This window comes from Puma concolor, chromosome C1 (genome assembly GCF_028749965.1).
Source record: "Puma concolor isolate L17-30 chromosome C1, mPumCon1.1.hap2, whole genome shotgun sequence".
NCBI classification, from domain to species: Eukaryota; Metazoa; Chordata; class Mammalia; order Carnivora; family Felidae; genus Puma; species Puma concolor.
In genome coordinates, this window is record NC_141674.1 from 56,311,270 (window position 1) to 56,327,803 (window position 16,534).

General features: G+C 45.2%; 1 protein-coding gene across 4 annotated transcripts in view; it reads right to left on the reverse strand.

Moving 5' to 3' along the window:
• The window catches only part of GNG12 (G protein subunit gamma 12), a 129,572-nt gene that overhangs the window by 100,567 nt on the left and 12,471 nt on the right, over positions 1-16,534 (reverse strand). The window contains exon 1 of one of the 4 annotated variants that reach the window (XM_086717252.1): positions 6,437-6,461. The exons of the other annotated variants lie outside the window; for them this stretch is intronic. The gene's annotated coding sequence lies outside the window, so the exon portion shown is untranslated. Of the gene's footprint in view, positions 1-6,436; positions 6,462-16,534 lie in introns of those variants that run through there. 4 annotated transcript variants of the gene reach the window in all.

A 16,534-nucleotide genomic window follows, 5' to 3' on the forward strand; every position in this document is an offset into this window, starting at 1 on the left:
CACAGGCAACACATACTGGCAGTTGTTTTTTTTTGAAGTGACAGCCTCACTTTGTTCTTTTTCGAGAAACTGTCCGCCAAATATCCAAGTCTGAATAGTCATAGTTTGTCTATCAGACATTCTTTCAAGTAAAAATGGGGTCAGTTCAGCTTGCAACTCAAATAATCGCGCAAGTGTTTTTCCTTGAGACAATCATCACACTTTATTATCAGAAGGGCTTTATTCTCCTAATTGTGCCACAAAGAATGTTAAAAAGATGTGCCTTCAAGGATTGAGACTTAGTAAAGTTGATAATTTTTACTGCTTCAAGGACATACTTATGTGAAAATGGCTTTTTTTTTTTTAACTGTGAGTGTGTGTGGTGGTGAGGAATGTGGGCACTAATACCATTTGGTGGCACTGCCTTACTTATGATTAGGCACGAAGAGTTTCAGCCACCACTGCTTTTGCATCATTCTAAATGTCAATAGGATGAAAAGGTCAAACAATATCTTAATATTACAAAAATAAATTTGATGTTGTGGATGCCCTGGAAGGATCTTGAGACTCCCAGGGTCTTTGAACCTCACCTTGAAAAACACTGTTCTGAAAAGTGCTGAATAGGGGCGCCTGGGTGGCTCAGTGGGTTAAGTGTCTGACTTTGGGTCAGGTCATGATCTTGCAATTCGTGGGTTTGAGCCCCATGTCAGGCTGTGTGCAGAGCCTGGAGACTGCTTCAGTTTGTGTGTCTCCCTGTCTCTGCCCCTTCCCCCTGCCCTCTCTCTCTCAAAAATAAACATTAAAAAAATTTTTTTTAAGTGCTTAATAAATATTCCTGAATCCCTCAATGAATGAATAAAACTTCATATTAAGCATGGAGGTTCTGGAAAGGTTTCATGGATGAGGTACTTTTCCAGTGGGGCCATCAAGACCACACAGGTTGTGTAAAGGTGCATGAGGTGGGGAGGAGCTCGAGCAAAGGGAGAGGTAGAAATATGCAGGGAACATAACTGGAGCAGAAGCAGAAGAAAATCTAACTTGAGATGAGCAGCACCTTACGTGTTGCAAAGCACGTTCACACTGCCCCCCATCTCCATCAGTTCCCCACAACAGCGCCGCAAGACGGGGTTACCAACCCCTGTGGTGCAGGGGAGGAGACTGAGGTCAGTCTGCAGCTCTCTAAAGGCAGGGACTATGCTTGCTTTCCCCATAATGAATTTTGAAGCCTCACACACAGGTCAGCACAACGAAGGCACACAATGAATGTTCATGGAGTTAAATGAACAAATGAGACTCAGAAAAATTCGTCACCTGCTCAAGATCCCACAGCTGGGAAGCAGTGGCTCCAGCACCAGACCCAGGTTTTCTGGCACCATATCCCATGTGGTTGCCACCATACCCTGATGTCTTCAAAGCAACAGAAAGCACAGCCATGTTGTGGGGGGATTGAATATCAGCATGAGTGGCCTATGAACTGAGGAATTTGGGGTAAGGGAGATACATGATCGCATTTGTGGGGCAGAGGAAGAATCCCAACGGGATCTGGGAGGCATGGAGTAGTGAAGGACAGGAGAGACCAGTTTGGATCCTGTGTTCATGGTCAAAGTGAAAAGACAGATGGGGGTGGGGGGAGTGTCACACTTCACAGGTTTCCCCTAATTCTGACACTTCACTGTGTGAATTTGGAAAAGTTAGCCTTCCTGTTTGATCCTTACTTTCCTTATCTTCAGAACAGGATAATGATCATATAAAATTTCATAGAATCACTGTATTAAATAAAATGCACACAAGGCAACCAGCACAGGTCTCATCTCAGCTCACTGAGTATCAGCTACATGAAAGGAAGGAAGGCTAAGAGGAAAAGAGGGAGGAAGGCAGAGATGAGATGGAAGGAGGAAAAAGGGAGAGAAGGAAATGCTTGTTGAATGCCTGAGTGAAGGTGGGCAGTGCCACAGGGAGAGCTGATCTCCAAGCCCTGCTGTGGTTTCAAAACTAGAGAACATAAAAGAAGCATCAGCTCATTCTAAGCGTTCGAGCCTCGGTAAGCAGAAGGAGTGGATACACAGGTGGCCACGGGGAATGCAAACAGAGGTGCCAAGGAGGCTTGGTACTATGGATGCCAAAGGGCCAGATTTGCAACAAAGATCAGGAGGTCCTCTGGGGAGAGGGAATGGACAGTCTGGGAAAGGCCCAGAGTAAAGGATCAATTAACATTCTGGGACATTATAAATGAAGGCAAATGGGGAAAAAGGAGAAAACGGGATCAGAGACACACAAAAAAAGGAAGCACCTGCTTAAAACCATTTTTAATGGCTCCAAACCCTCATCTGCAAGGCACACTTAGGCTCTATCTCTGCCTCCAGCCAGGCATTCCCGCTGCTCTGCCAAGCCTGACATTTGATGCTTGCATGATACCAGACTTCTGCAGACTCTGCTCTGTCTGCCTGAAAGGCATTCACTGCTTCCCCAAAAGCAGATTTTTCCAAAAGTGGCACTTGTAGCACTTTTTAAAATGTGTGTTTATTTAAGAGAAAGGGAAGGGGGAGAAAGGGCAGAGAGAAGAGGACAGAGAGAGTCCCAAGCAGGCTCCACACTGTCAGCAAACAGCCCGCCCGACATGGGACTAGAAATCACAAACAGGGAGATCAAGACCTGAGCCAAAATCAAAAGTTGGATGCTTAACTCACTGAGCCACCCAGACGCCCCAGCACTTATTATTTTTAAGGTCATCTGTTAAGATTATGGAGAGACAAAACTATCATTAGAGAGAACAGTGCTCAAAGTGGTACCTTGGAAGCTCTGGTTCGCTCATCGTCCCCTAGGCTAGTCCAGCCGGCTGCCTCCCCCGGCCCCACCTGCTGTGGCCGCCACGCCCCACCTCACACTTGCCTCTCCCTGCTCCTTTCCCAGCCTCCCCCTGGACCCTGCTCCTCCTGCTGCAATAGAGTGAGGTGTGTCTTTCCCCCAAGACAGGACCCTGTCCCAGATGTCTCAGATGCCCAGTCCCAGCTGTGGGGCTGAGTGGGCCAGGAAAGCTGGGATCGAAGGCACCAGAAGAGGAGCAACAGACAGAGGATAGGTATTGTTCGTGTGAGAAGAGACCAAAGGTGATAGACACGTCCAGAAGAAGTTAGTGCATTTCCCAAATGTTAGACAATTAAGGATCTAAAGGATGCATTCTCATCTGGAGAAGTATTGCCCACTGCCTACTCCAGGGGTGGAAATTGGTTCTCAGGGAAGGGAAGTAAAACAATTCTTAGATATTACATAGTTCATGTCCCTCCAAAGCTCAACCCTACCCAATAAAATCTTATTCTTTATCTCACTTATTATATTTATCTTAGTGGGGGAAACATTGAAGTTAATTTAAATTTAAGCGAATTAATTTAATTATATTTATTTTTTTCTCCATAGGTGGTCATAATGAACCAAGGGTTGAGAAGCACTGATCTAGAAGGTGATTCAATACAAGGGGTGAGAGAATGGCACCCTTAAGGACTGAATGCAGGGGATGTGTAGGGAAGAGCAGTGAGAATGATTTTTTTCCCCTTTCCTTCAAAAGTCAGCTTCCTGAACCATAACTATCCTGAGCACTTACCACAGGTGAGGCCCCATGTTAAGTGCTGACCATTTATCGTTTTACCTGTTACCCTCGCAACAATCTTAGGAAGTTATGTTCCTTTTTTACAGATGCTTAGAGAATGTAGGGGGCCCCACAAGGGGTCAGTGGCAAAAGATGCAAGTTTAGTTCTTAGCCCAAGTCAGACACATCCTAGGGGTGTGATTATCCTAACTATGAGCAGAGCTGCCAGGCCTGAACACATCTGTTGGAAGAGGAAAAAAAGTTTCTGCTACATGGAGAGCTCACCCAAAACTGTTACTTGAATGAGACAGGAGAGAAGCAAAAATGCAAGTGGGAGAGGAGACAACTGATGCAGAAGGGGTCCAGGCAGCAGGACGGGATAGATTCCAAGAGGAAGGGCAGGTTTAGCAAGCAACAGAGCAGGGAGAGAGTGGAAGGAAGCTGAGAAAGCTGGTTCAGGTCTGTGGGCAAGGTGATGGGGGCAGGGCCTGGGGGCTGAATCCTGTCCCCACTGAAGGCAGGCTGAATGAATTCCTGGTGGAATCAATCAACACGACAGCATTATTTCTCCAGCAACCTTCTTCAACGAGAATCAGTTCATCAATATTATGCCTACCTTCCCTCTCCCCAAGGCCCAGACCTAGGAAAGGCAACCAGACACCATGCTTTAGTGAAATAACGCCTAATCTTTCCTAGTATGAAGACAACTTCTTGCCATCAAAAATAAAACAAACAACTTCCTAGCACTTGGTAATAGAAGCTGTCCCCTTAGTATCCATTGTGAGAAAATGCTCAGTCCACATTGACTTTGTCCAGCTGGGACACTTAACATGACTTCATAGTGTCTTTATCACAAAGATGCATGTGAACAACAGATGTCCAATAGGTGAGATATTCAGTCTGCAGGCCATGCTTTTACATCTGGATTTTCAAACCCCCTCCAATAAATCCTTCCCCCATCCCCACCTTGGGCTGCAGGTTGGAGAGCCCTGATCTACAAAAGAGGCAAGAGATATCCCAGATTGGGACGGCATCCGGCATCAGTTTAAATTCCAGTTCTCTGATGACCAGCAATTTAATGACAGGTGAGTTGCTTAAACTCTGTATGACTGTGTCTTCTTGTTTGTAAAAAGAGCGTAGTAATACAAGTTTTCAGCTTCAGGTGAGACTGAATTGATCACATCTAACACAGAACCTGACACACAAGAGGTGGTGAGTATTATTTCTGTTCTCTGGAATCAATGGTTCTATTTTCAAAGTGTTCCCAGGACCAGCAGCATAAGCGTCACCTGGCAACCAGTTCCACAATTTTTTGAGCCTCTACACGGACTCGTCCAGGAGTGGGTCCCGCAACTTCTGTTTTAACAAACCCTCCAGGTAACTCTGGGGCTCGGTAAAATTTGAGGACCATTTCTCTAGGGTAGTGGTTTTCAACTTTTTTTTCTCTATTATAAGCAGGGGAATACTTTTGGACAAAGGTAAAATAAGGAACTTTGAAACAGCTCTGATGGTAATGGGTTAGCAAGGCTCCACTTGTGCCCCCTGGGTCCTGCCTCATTCCCCGCAGCCATCCTGAGGGACTTCAGCAATAGGAAACAGTGGTCTTTGGTGTAGTTACGTATATTACAGTTTTTGGTGGCACCACTGAAAAAACCTAAAAGATTCAACCCTAACTATAAGGCAAATCCTGCCATAGTAAAATAATGCTTCCTGGGGTTATAAGGGGTGTCTTCAGCTGAAAGGTCACCCTCTAGAGTTGCCCTCAAGGGCCATATTGCTGGCCTGCCTTCACTATTGTATGTGTGTGGGGGCAACCTTCTCACAAATGCCCAGCTAACCATCCTTCTTTGGCCCCAGCTACATGTCACACTGCCTGCTACCCAGAGCAGGCTGTACCCCACTCACGTGAGGTCAGCACACCTACTCTGTTGTAGCAGAAATAGGTTTTATGGCTTGACCAAAATTTGGTGATGCACTTCTGGAGAGAGTCAAGGCCCACCAGTGAGCTGCGGGCATGGCAGCGGAGAATCACTGCCTGGGGACAAGGTTTGAGGACCAGTGACGTAGACGTGCTACCTGGGGAGACAATTCCTGAGCGGGTTTGTTTACTGAGGACCATATGGCACCACATATTCCACATGGGACTTAAAGAGGCTGATGTGGAAAAAAAAAAAAAAGCAAAAGGAAGAAAAGTCACAGTTCTCATGAAAGGGGATCTGCTTTGGTTTCTTGGAGGAAATAGCAGACTTTGGAAGGGTGGATGAGGGAATGCCTAGTTAAGCAAGATTATGAAAAACTAGCACCGCTGATCAAATCTGTCATCTATCATCAGTACCGAGCCTTCCAGCTCATATTTCATATGGGCTGTTGAGTTATTACTGTCTCTACTCTGACAAAAAGATTCACCTTGACACCGAAGTTCACCAAATGCAGCATCAGAGAGAAAAGAAAACCCACCCACGACTCATATCAAAACGAAAAGTATTTCCAGACAACAAAGACCAATTAAGAAGGAGGAGGTAGTAAAGGGATTTCCTCACTGATTTTTTAATTTGAGCCTCTCCCAATATCGTGTGTGTGTGGGGGGGGGGGGGGTGGGGGTGGGAGCAAATGCAGAGCAGGTGTTAACTACTTCAGGTAACAGATAAGGAAACTGAGGCACAGGTGGGCTAAGTGCCCCACTAAAGTTCACACTACTGACGAGGGGCAAGAACTAGGTCTCACGAGGCCTCAGAGAGAGATCTAAGTCCAACCCCTCATTTTACAGAGGAGCCACCTTCCACCCAGAAAGTGGGGTGGTTGGCCCAGGGTGAGTCTCCTGGTTCGGCACAAGGCCAGACGTACCTGAACCACTAGAAAAAGAGAGCCTCTCACCTGGTGAGAATGAGGTAGGAGGGGAAGACAGGCCTTTTCCTCCTCCTCAAGAATCTCTAAAGCTGGATTGTCCACAATGATAGCCATTAGCTACATGTGGCTATATAAATTTTAATTAAAATTAAATAAAGCAAAAAATCCAACTTCTCAGTTACACTAGTCATGTTCCAAGTACTCAAGAGCCACATGTATCTGGACTGAACATTTCTGTAGCGGCAGAAAGTTCTGCACAGAATTGCTCTGAAGAACACCCTTTATGACAAGGATGTCATAGTTAGGTGGACATCAGGCAGCTGGACCTGGAATCAGGGGTCCCAGGGATGCCACAATTAGTGCTATGAACTCAAGCAGATCTCTGGGCCTCAGTTTCCTGACTTGTAAAAAGCAGAAGTTGGACTCCAACACCACAATGGCCCCTTTGAGCTGTACCATCCCATGATTCTGCTCCTAAAACTCCAGAGGGCAGGCTTCTGACTCCCCACTCTCCTTTCTTAGGACTTTCATGCTGGCCTTTCATCAAATTAGATCAGGAGAATAATGCACTTGGACTTTATCATTTTCTGTAGGAACATAATCACTGAATAAGAATGAAACTGCATCTTTCTAATCATTTCAAGGATTAAAATAAGAAACAGCCACCAGAACAACCCCTCCAAATATTCCCTGGGAATAACTGCTGAAGATACTAAGGAATCTACCCTCAGTGTTCCTCACCTAAGGATCTACGTGACAAATCAGTTGGACCTTAGGGCCAGAAAAAATATATTTCTACAGAAAGTGGTACACTTCTTTTCACCACGGGGTGAAAACTACACTCTTCACTATGATTTGGGGGGTGGAGGGAGGTGGGATTGGCTCCTCAGGGCATCAGATGCTTGGGTATCAGTCCATGCCTGAGCTCGAGGCCCCTCCCACAGCACCTGGAACGATATGATCTCCTTACTGAGCTCCCGATCACTTCCTGGGTCAAGCTCTACCCCCACTGAATATCTATTTTCAACAGAGGTCACATCTAACACTTTTTGAAAGTACAGCTAGAATGGTAACATGTTTTAAAAAAATAGTTCAATGATCTTTCTACTATTCCAGACTGCAGAAATAGAAATGTGGAGTACTGCAAGAATAAAAAACACGAACCTCAAATCATTGAGCCCAAAAGAACTATCTATCCTGCTAGAATCAGCAGAAGGTTGGCTAAGGGGAACTTCAGCATCCTCCTTCCTCCTCACCATTATCTCCACCAGGCCCTCCAATTAGATTAATTAAACTCCAATTAATTAAACTAACAATGGCAAACATTTACCGGGCTTCTAGCTCGCTCAGTGCCAGGCACAGCTTTCAGCACTTTATATATATCAACTTATTTATGCCTCACAATAGCCCCAGGAAGAAGGGGCTCTACCTCCATTTTCCAGGAGAGGAAACTGAAGCAGTGAAAGGTTACGTAACTTGTTCAAGGTCACACACCAGCAAGTGGCAGAGCTGGGTGCTGGTCAGGCTCCTGTTCTCTGCCATTACAGGACCCCTCTTTTCAATATGGACAATGAACACTGTCTCACCTTATAAAGTATGCATTTAAAAAAACCTTTAGAAAACATTGCAAAAACATGCAAAAAAAAAAAAATTGTACTAGCTTAGCAAACAGAGTTTCCAGAATGTCCATTAGCACCCCTTGCAGACTGCCAGCTCTGAGTCCTTTCTGAAATTCGGGACAATGCCAACCCTTTAATTCTGTCACTTTTCCAACATTTACTCTAAACTTCCTCAGCATTGTTTTCTGGTGAAATTACCAAAATACTACATTCAGTACAACAATCAGCCAAAGGCAAGTTAATAATCAGCAAAACTGTTCCTACCTATGAAACCCCATCTTTAACAAGAACAAGTCACAAACAATAAAAAGACAATTGAGCTGGGAACTGATAATTCCAGTCTTTGCAGCTGTTATGAGCCAGTTTAGAAACAAATTTGCATGAATGATTACTGGGCTTTTTATAAACATGGTACCTGCCAGGAAGCAGTTCCACTTTCTCTTCTCTGGACTTTCTGTCCTTCACGTAGATGCTGACTCCATTAAGCCCCAAGCTTTACAATGCTTTCATGTGTTTTTATGATTTCTATGGTTATCAGGACAATAAAAGTTTCTTAAAGGTGTAAGAAAATTAACGCTTGTTGAGTTATGCGTGTTTTTTTAGTATTAGAGGATAGCATAGTATAGTCAAGCAAGCATGGGTTTGAATTCTGGCTGTGCAGCCTTGGACAAGTTACTGAACCTTTCTGAGTTACAGTTTTCTCCTCCATAAAATGAACTACTTAGATTTTACAAGGCTTGTAAAGCCTGGTTAATAGCAGGCACAGAAAAGTTATCTTCTACTCCTTCTCATCATCAAAGTTACAACAGTTTTTTTTTTTTTTTAATAAAAAGTTAGTTTTAAAACCACATTGCACTTTTGAGATTTCATTTTTCATTTTTGTTCAGTCTATGATCAAAAGAGTTCTTGAGGGACTTCCACTTTCAGATACTTCTGGAAAGTGTTACCATACAGAAGGCTTCTAGCTCTCAGGGGTGAATGGGGGAAATCTATGTGGAATGGACATTCAATCCCAACCCTCTGAAACAAAACAAAACAAAACAAAACAAAACAAAACAAAACAAAACAAAACAGTATTTGTATCTGGCAAAACAAACCCAGAAATCATTTCTATGAATGTAAATTTTATAGGTCACCTTCCCTCACCATTTTTCCTTTCCTTGACAAAGTAAAAATATGCTGCTGGACATAAAACTTATGTTGACCACCAAAGCCATTTCTAGTCAAAATTCAAGAGCCTACATATGCCCCTCAAAAACAACAATTTGCTCTTAGGCTCCATATTGAACCTGGACATGAGTAACACCTCTGTCACAGAATCCCAGATTTCAGCCTTCCCCAAAAAACGGTCATGAGGTGGTGTGGCCTGCCAGAGAGACAGAGCTTTGATCAAGACCCCTTTAGCACCAGAGCACCTTGTTCTTGTTCCCAGAGTTACTGTGCTGTTAAAATGAGGGTGGTAACATTCACCCTTCCAGGACACTCCTTTTTATTTTTACCTAACAGAATACACTAATCATTTAGTCATATGTAGGAAGAGCTTTTCGTTTTTGTTTTTTTTTTTTTTTTTAATTTTTTTTTTCAACATTTATTTATTTTTGGGACAGAGAGAGACAGAGCATGAACGGGGGAGGGGCAGAGAGAGAGGGAGACACAGAATCGGAAACAGGCTCCAGGCTCTGAGCCATCAGCCCAGAGCCTGACGCGGGGCTCGAACTCACGGACCGCGAGATCGTGACCTGGCTGAAGTCGGACGCTTAACCGACTGCGCCACCCAGGCGCCCCGAGCTTTTCGTTTTTTAAGGGATGGCTTAGACAGCTCCAGGATAGAGCTGAGTGTGTTTCAAGGAAGAGGATGTGCAGAGAGGACGTGTGCTCAAAGGCTGCTCCCGAACCCCAAAATGACATGAGGATGAGCCAGATCCATAAGACTCACAGGTGGCCACATCACGACTTCCCCTCATGTCAATGATCGGCACTGCAGATGGAGAGTGAACTCAGGCGTCAAGAAGGCCACCCTCCTGGCGCCCCCCACCCTTGACCGTGTGCTGAACCCACCTGGGACTTTTCCACCACTTTCGGGGCCCCAGACCAGAGGGGCTGTGTGGATGTAGCCAGGGCTTCGTGATTGTCAAAATCACCCCCCAGCTGATTCTAATGTGCAGACCAGTTCTCAAGCCGCTACCCTGGTCTATTCTCTACCAAGGCTGCCTAAGCCACTGGATCCTATTCCCTTCGAGAACTTTTTCTTTTGTTCAAAACAAAATAATAATAATAATAATAATAATAATAATAATAATAATAAGCTACTTAAAGATAAGCTAAAATCCTACATTTAAAACTTTTCTCAAGCAAATATTCAAGGTCAGAGTCCTCGGTGTGACTTCATTTGCCCTGCCTCCATAATAAAGATTACAACCCCATCTAAGAGATTAGAGCACAGAATATATTCTGGAGTAGAGTGTAAAGGATACCCCTTCCAAAGAGGTGGGGTGGGGGGGGACGGGAAGAAAAGTACATCAAGATGTTTACGGTGATGGAAAGAAATCAAAATACCAGCTTCACTGCCCTTCGGATATCTTTACGAGAGCTTTCCTAAGTCTCCAACTGCCCGACTTCACCGGGCTCCTCCTTAGCTCCATTGCCTTCCTTACAGATCACTCACTCCTATGCAAGGTCCCCCTTCTCCTTCCAGTCCTCTGCAGCCTCCTGCTTCCAGCTCAGGCCGCCTCTGTCCTCCAACCTCCACCCCAGGTTTCCAGGTGAGCCCTCACCGTGAAGGGTGTGACCCATAAATACCAGTGGGGCAGCAGTGAGCCAGTCAGGTGGGGAGAGAGGGTGTGTCCTGAGGCGTCTCCAAGCCTGGTTCCTGCCCACTCAACCATCCCAGGACAGGCAGCGATAAGCGGTTCTGAGCCTGGAGAGCACCCAGACAGACTCCTGCTCTTGAGGTAGATTTGACGAGGCTGCACAAAATAGGAAAACAAGAGTTGTGGGGTTCTAATCTCACTTCTGCCCTTAGCTAGCTCCGTGATCCTGGGCAAGTAATAGCAATGTTATAAAAAGAGCCTCAGTTTCCCTATCTATAAAGTGGAAATTAATGTTGGACGAGTGCTGTGGAGCACAAATACCATAGACTGAGTGGCTTAAACAACAAACATTTATTTCTCAGAGTTATGGAGACTAGGAGTCCAAAATTAAGGTTGCTAGCAGATTCGGTGAGGTTCAAAAATGGCCATCTTCTCATTGTGTCCTCACATGGTTGCAGAAGCAAGACAGCTAATCCTATGGGGATAGGAGCTGCCCCCATGACCTCATCACTTCCCAAAGGCCCCACCTCCTAATACCATTATCTTGGGAGTTAGGATTTCAACATCCGGATTTTGGAGGGAACCTAAACATTCAGTCCATAACAACCAGACTCCTTGCAAAGCTTTTTGAAAAGACACTCTCAAAGTTAGATTTTAGGGGCGCCTGGGTGGCGCAGTCGGTTAAGCGTCCGACTTCAGCCAGGTCACGATCTCGCGGTCCGTGAGTTTGAGCCCCGCGTCGGGCTCTGCGCTGATGGCTCAGAGCCTGGAGCCTGTTTCCGATTCTGTGTCTCCCTCTCTCTCTGCCCCTCCCCCATTCATGCTCTGTCTCTCTCTGTCCCAAAAATAAATAAACGTTGAAAAAAAAAAATTTAAAAAAAAAAAAGTTAGATTTTAATAGAAATTCCCTAAACATTGAATCTTCTGTACACTGGACAGTGCCTGTCATTGGCAGGTAAAGCTGCATAATTCAATGTCATAATGAGTTTAACAGTATGCTTCTGGAAACCCACACAAGAGAAAATTTAAATGCTCAGAGAGGACGGCAGAAAGCAAAAAGGTGACAGCATCTAACATTTATGGAATTGTACGTGTTCTAGGTACACTATGTCTATAATAATTTCAGGTGAGCCTCAAAACACCCTTGTGAGGTAGACAGGTACTGTTGCCCCGATTTTACAGATGAGTCTGAAGTTCAGAGCATGTTATGGTCAGAATGTATGTGTCCCCTCAAAATTCACACTGAAATCCTAAACCCAATGCCACCTTACTTGGAGGTGGAGCCTTTGGGAGGTGATTAGGTCACAAGGGTGGAGGCTTCATGAATGGGATTCAACACTCTTCTAAAAGAGACCCTGGAGAGCTCCCCATCTTCTGTCCTGAGGACTCAGTGAGAAGATAGCTGTCTATGAACCAGAAAGCAGGTGCTCATCAGACACTGAACCTGCCAGTGTCTTAATCTTGGCCCTCCCAGCCTTCAGAACTGTGAGGAATACATTTGCCATTTATAAGTCACCTTGTCCATGGTATTGTCATAGCAAGCTGAAGAGACAGAGATGTGGTCAAAGTCATAGGACTAGTGAGTGGCAGAGCTGGGTTTTAGCCCTGAGCTTGACCTCAAGACCTGATCTTCCTCTTTGATGATGCCATACTTACTCTAACTGTGATACCATTCTGACTTCCTCATCCCCCCTTAGCCAGGCCAAGGAAGCCAGGCACACCTTCCTCTGCCCTTCCACACTTCTCTACTCATGATGCTGTGGAACATTCCTATCCCATCACTGTTATTTGTTTATTCATCTTGTGTCTGTCTCCCCCATTGGCTTGTGATCCTTAAGGGCAGGAATAGCAGATAGCAAGTGCCTCGTAATGGTATGTAATGCCTCTGTTGGTATGTAATAAATGTTTTCTCAGTGGGTGAAGGAATGAAATTATGCTAGATTTCAAAAGACAGGCAGGAATTCACTGGGTAGTTTGAGGGAAACTTTTTCAAAAGTAGAGGCATATCTTATTCATCCTTATGTCCCCCAGAGACTAGCACTTAATCAGGTGCTTAATAAATATGTAATAAACCATAGGCAGAGGAAAGGATGGGAAGAAATTCAGAGAGATTTAAGGCTACACAGTGAGTAAGAGTAACCTGGTCAGTGTGAGTGAATCAACTAAGAGGGCATGTGGGAATACAGTAGTGCTTCTCAAACTATCTGTGGTGAGAGATCAGATTTTTGGTTTTACTTCCAATTCATCATGGACCAATACTTTGATAAAATGCACTAAAAATGAACTCTTAGAAAAATGAAATATAAAATGCAGGTCCAATTTTTTTTTCACCAGATTCAAGAGACCTAAAATGACTGGCAAATTGCTATGCAAATGCCTAAATACATACTGTGCACGTGTGTACCTCGCTAGCTATGGCTCGTCAACAAAGAGCTCTGTCCGAAGACCAAGTCCTGCATGGCACTGGGTGGGGCCGGGGGCAACAGGAAAGGTGAACTCCAGCTATCGAGGACTGGGGGAGAACAGTGTTCACTGAGGGCTTTCTGCTCCACACAGAGTAATTCATTTCAATTCCACAAACCTATCTGTTTGGTAGGTGCTACTACCACTCCCATTTTGGGGATAGGAGATGGAGATACAAAGTGAATAAAGAATTCTTCTGAGGGGCGCCTGGGTGGCGCAGTCGGTTGAGCGTCCGACTTCAGCCAGGTCACGATCTCGCGGTCCGTGAGTTCGAGCCCCGCGTCGGGCTCTGGGCTGATGGCTCAGAGCCTGGAGCCTGTTTCCGATTCTGTGTCTCCCTCTCTCTCTGCCCCTCCCCCGTTCATGCTCGGTCTCTCTCTGTCCCACAAATAAATAAACGTTGAAAAAAATTAAAAAAAAAAAAAAAAGAATTCTTCTGAGATTCCAAAGCTTGTAAGAAACATAGCCAGGCCTTGAACCTAGACAGTATGAACACTTAACTGCTGGACTGTGATACCTTTGGGGAGCTGCTAGGTAGGAAGTGACATATTCAGATTGAAGTTTTACTTACTCCACTGGTAGCAGTGTGAAGGGTCGAGGTGAGTTCGAAGCCATAGCAACCATCCAGGTGAGAGGCAGTGGGGGTAAAGGGCAGGCATGTGGGCTGGTCAGGAAGCAGATGCAGCAGGCATTGGTAGGGGCCAAGAGCATCTAAACTGGAGGTAGGTGAGGAGGAGAGAGGGGTTCCAGATGACTTGGTTCAGAGCCTGGCATCCTGGGTGGATGAATAAGTCTTGAGTCGAATTAGAAAAGGCAAGAAGAGGGGCATCTGGGTGGCTCAGCTGATTAAGTTTCCGACTCTTGATTTCAGCTCAGGTCATGATCTCATGGTTCATGGGATAGAGCCCTATGTTGGGCTCTGTGCTGACAGCACGGAGCCTGCTTGGGATTCTCTCTCTCCCTCTCTCTGCCCTTCCCCTGCTTGCTTTCCCTCTCTCTCCCAAAATAAATAAACTTTATAAAAGAAGTAAAGAAGGAAAGAAAGGGCAGGAAGAAAAGCAGGTTTTGAGCAGATGATAATATTGGTTTTCAACAATGTTTACCTGAATTTCAAGCACCTAAGATAGACAATCTGCAGTTACACCTTGGGAAAATTCTAGAGATGGCAATCTTAGAGTAGTTTATTGAATTCAGGTAGCAACTACTTTTACTCCCGTTCTGCTAAACCACTCTTCTCCTTTTTTCCCCCTTTGTCCTGGTTACACTTAAAATAGTTTAAAAAGCAGAAATTCCCCAACGCTAAACTTATCTCCCTTTGAAAATCACACACAGTATATAAAAGGGTTCTGGTCACCAATTCCAGTTCACAGGGGAAGAAGGGGGATCCACATCAGAAAGCAATTCTCAACACCAGCTGAGTGTTCCATAACTCAACTCAATTCTCACGCTGTCTACCTGAGATAGCACCAGATTCCACACGTTAAGGGTTCGGTCCCTCAAGACCGCCCCGCCCCACCCCACCCCACCCCACCCCACCCCACCCCACCCCGGCCTGCCACTTCTGACGCCAGTCTCAAGCCCAGGTTGTCGCCTGTGCTTCTGAACCACCGGCTACAGATCCAGGGTTTCCATGACCCCCTCCCTGTGTTTGGTTAATGTGTGAGAATAGCTCGCGGAACTCAACTCCTACTTACTACATCCCTGGTTTATTATAAAAGGCCATAACTCAGGAACAGCCAGATGGAAGAGACGCATTGGGCAAAGCGTGGGGAGAGGGCACTGAGCTTCCCAGGCGTGGTCCTCTCCCTGCATCTCTAGGTGTTCACCAACCAGAAGCTATCCTCACCTCCTCCTTTTGGGTTTTTATGGAGGTTTCATTGCATAGACACAATTGATCAAATCACTGTCCGCTGGTGACTGATTCAAACTCCAGCCCTTCTCCTCCTCTGGGAGGGTAAGTTCCCACTTTGTAATTAGGGGTTCATTCCTCTGGTAACCAGCCCCCAGCCTATGGGTGGGCCCAAAAGTCACCTCATTAACACAACAAAAGAATGTTTATCACTCTCATCACTTAAAAAAGTCCAAGAGGGGCGCCTGGGTGGCGCAGTCGGTTAAGCGCCCGACTTCAGCCAGGTCACGATCTCGCGGTCCGTGAGTTCGAGCCCCGCGTCAGGCTCTGGGCTGATGGCTCAGAGCCTGGAGCCTGTTTCTGATTCTGTGTCCCCCTCTCTCTCTGCCCCTCCCCCGTTCATGCTCTGTCTCTCTCTGTCCCAAAAATAAATAAAAACGTTGAAAAAAAAATTAAAAAAAAAAAAAAAGTCCAAGAACTGTAGGAATTTAGTGCCAGGACCAATGAACCATATATGTATTTCTTATTATAAATCACAGTATTATTCATAGCTGTATCTCCAGAGAAGGTAATTGATAAATATCTGTTGAATGAAAAAAGATCATTTTTGTACTTACTAAAAACTGAAAAAAGGATGAAAGGACAGAACGTTTGTCCTCAATGAGCTAAATCATTCTTAGCAAAGAAACATCTGAGTACAAGACAGACATGTCACAGGGCACTGTCTCTTCCTCTGTGTTCCTTCCCTTTCCAGGAAACCACCCCCTCCAGCCCACAAACCTGGTGGCCACCTCTCCCTGTTGTACTTTTCACATGGTCCCACCAGGGACTGTGGGACAGGGAGCATGCGCCATGAAGAGCGCAGACTTCAGATCAGACAGACCGGGCTTCAGAGCAAGATGCCACCACCGCTTGCTACTGAGCTCTTAAGTGGTATTCAACCTCTCAGAACTTGCTTCCTTGCCTGTAAACGGAGCCAGTATTACTTACCACATAGGGCTACCGCAAGGTGAGAGTAAGTGCATGTAAAGCTCCTAGCAAATGAACATCATCGGCATCAAATTACCTGCTGGAACACTATCTTCTCCCAATCAGCTCCAAATGCATTTAACTGTGTGAATAACTTCAACTGAAATTAAAGATAGCTTTAATGTGAGCACTATGATCCTAATACTAATTACAACAACAATCCTTAATACTTGAGCACTTACTATTAACACACTGAATGTTTATATCTATCAGTAGCTCCTTTATTCCTGGGCTAAAGATAGCATTTCATCAATTCTAGGAAGCATATTCTGTTTACATCCCTGATATTGGGATGGCTCTTTGAGTAGGCAGAATGGTCCCCCAAAGATGGCTATGTCCTAATCCTTGGAACCTG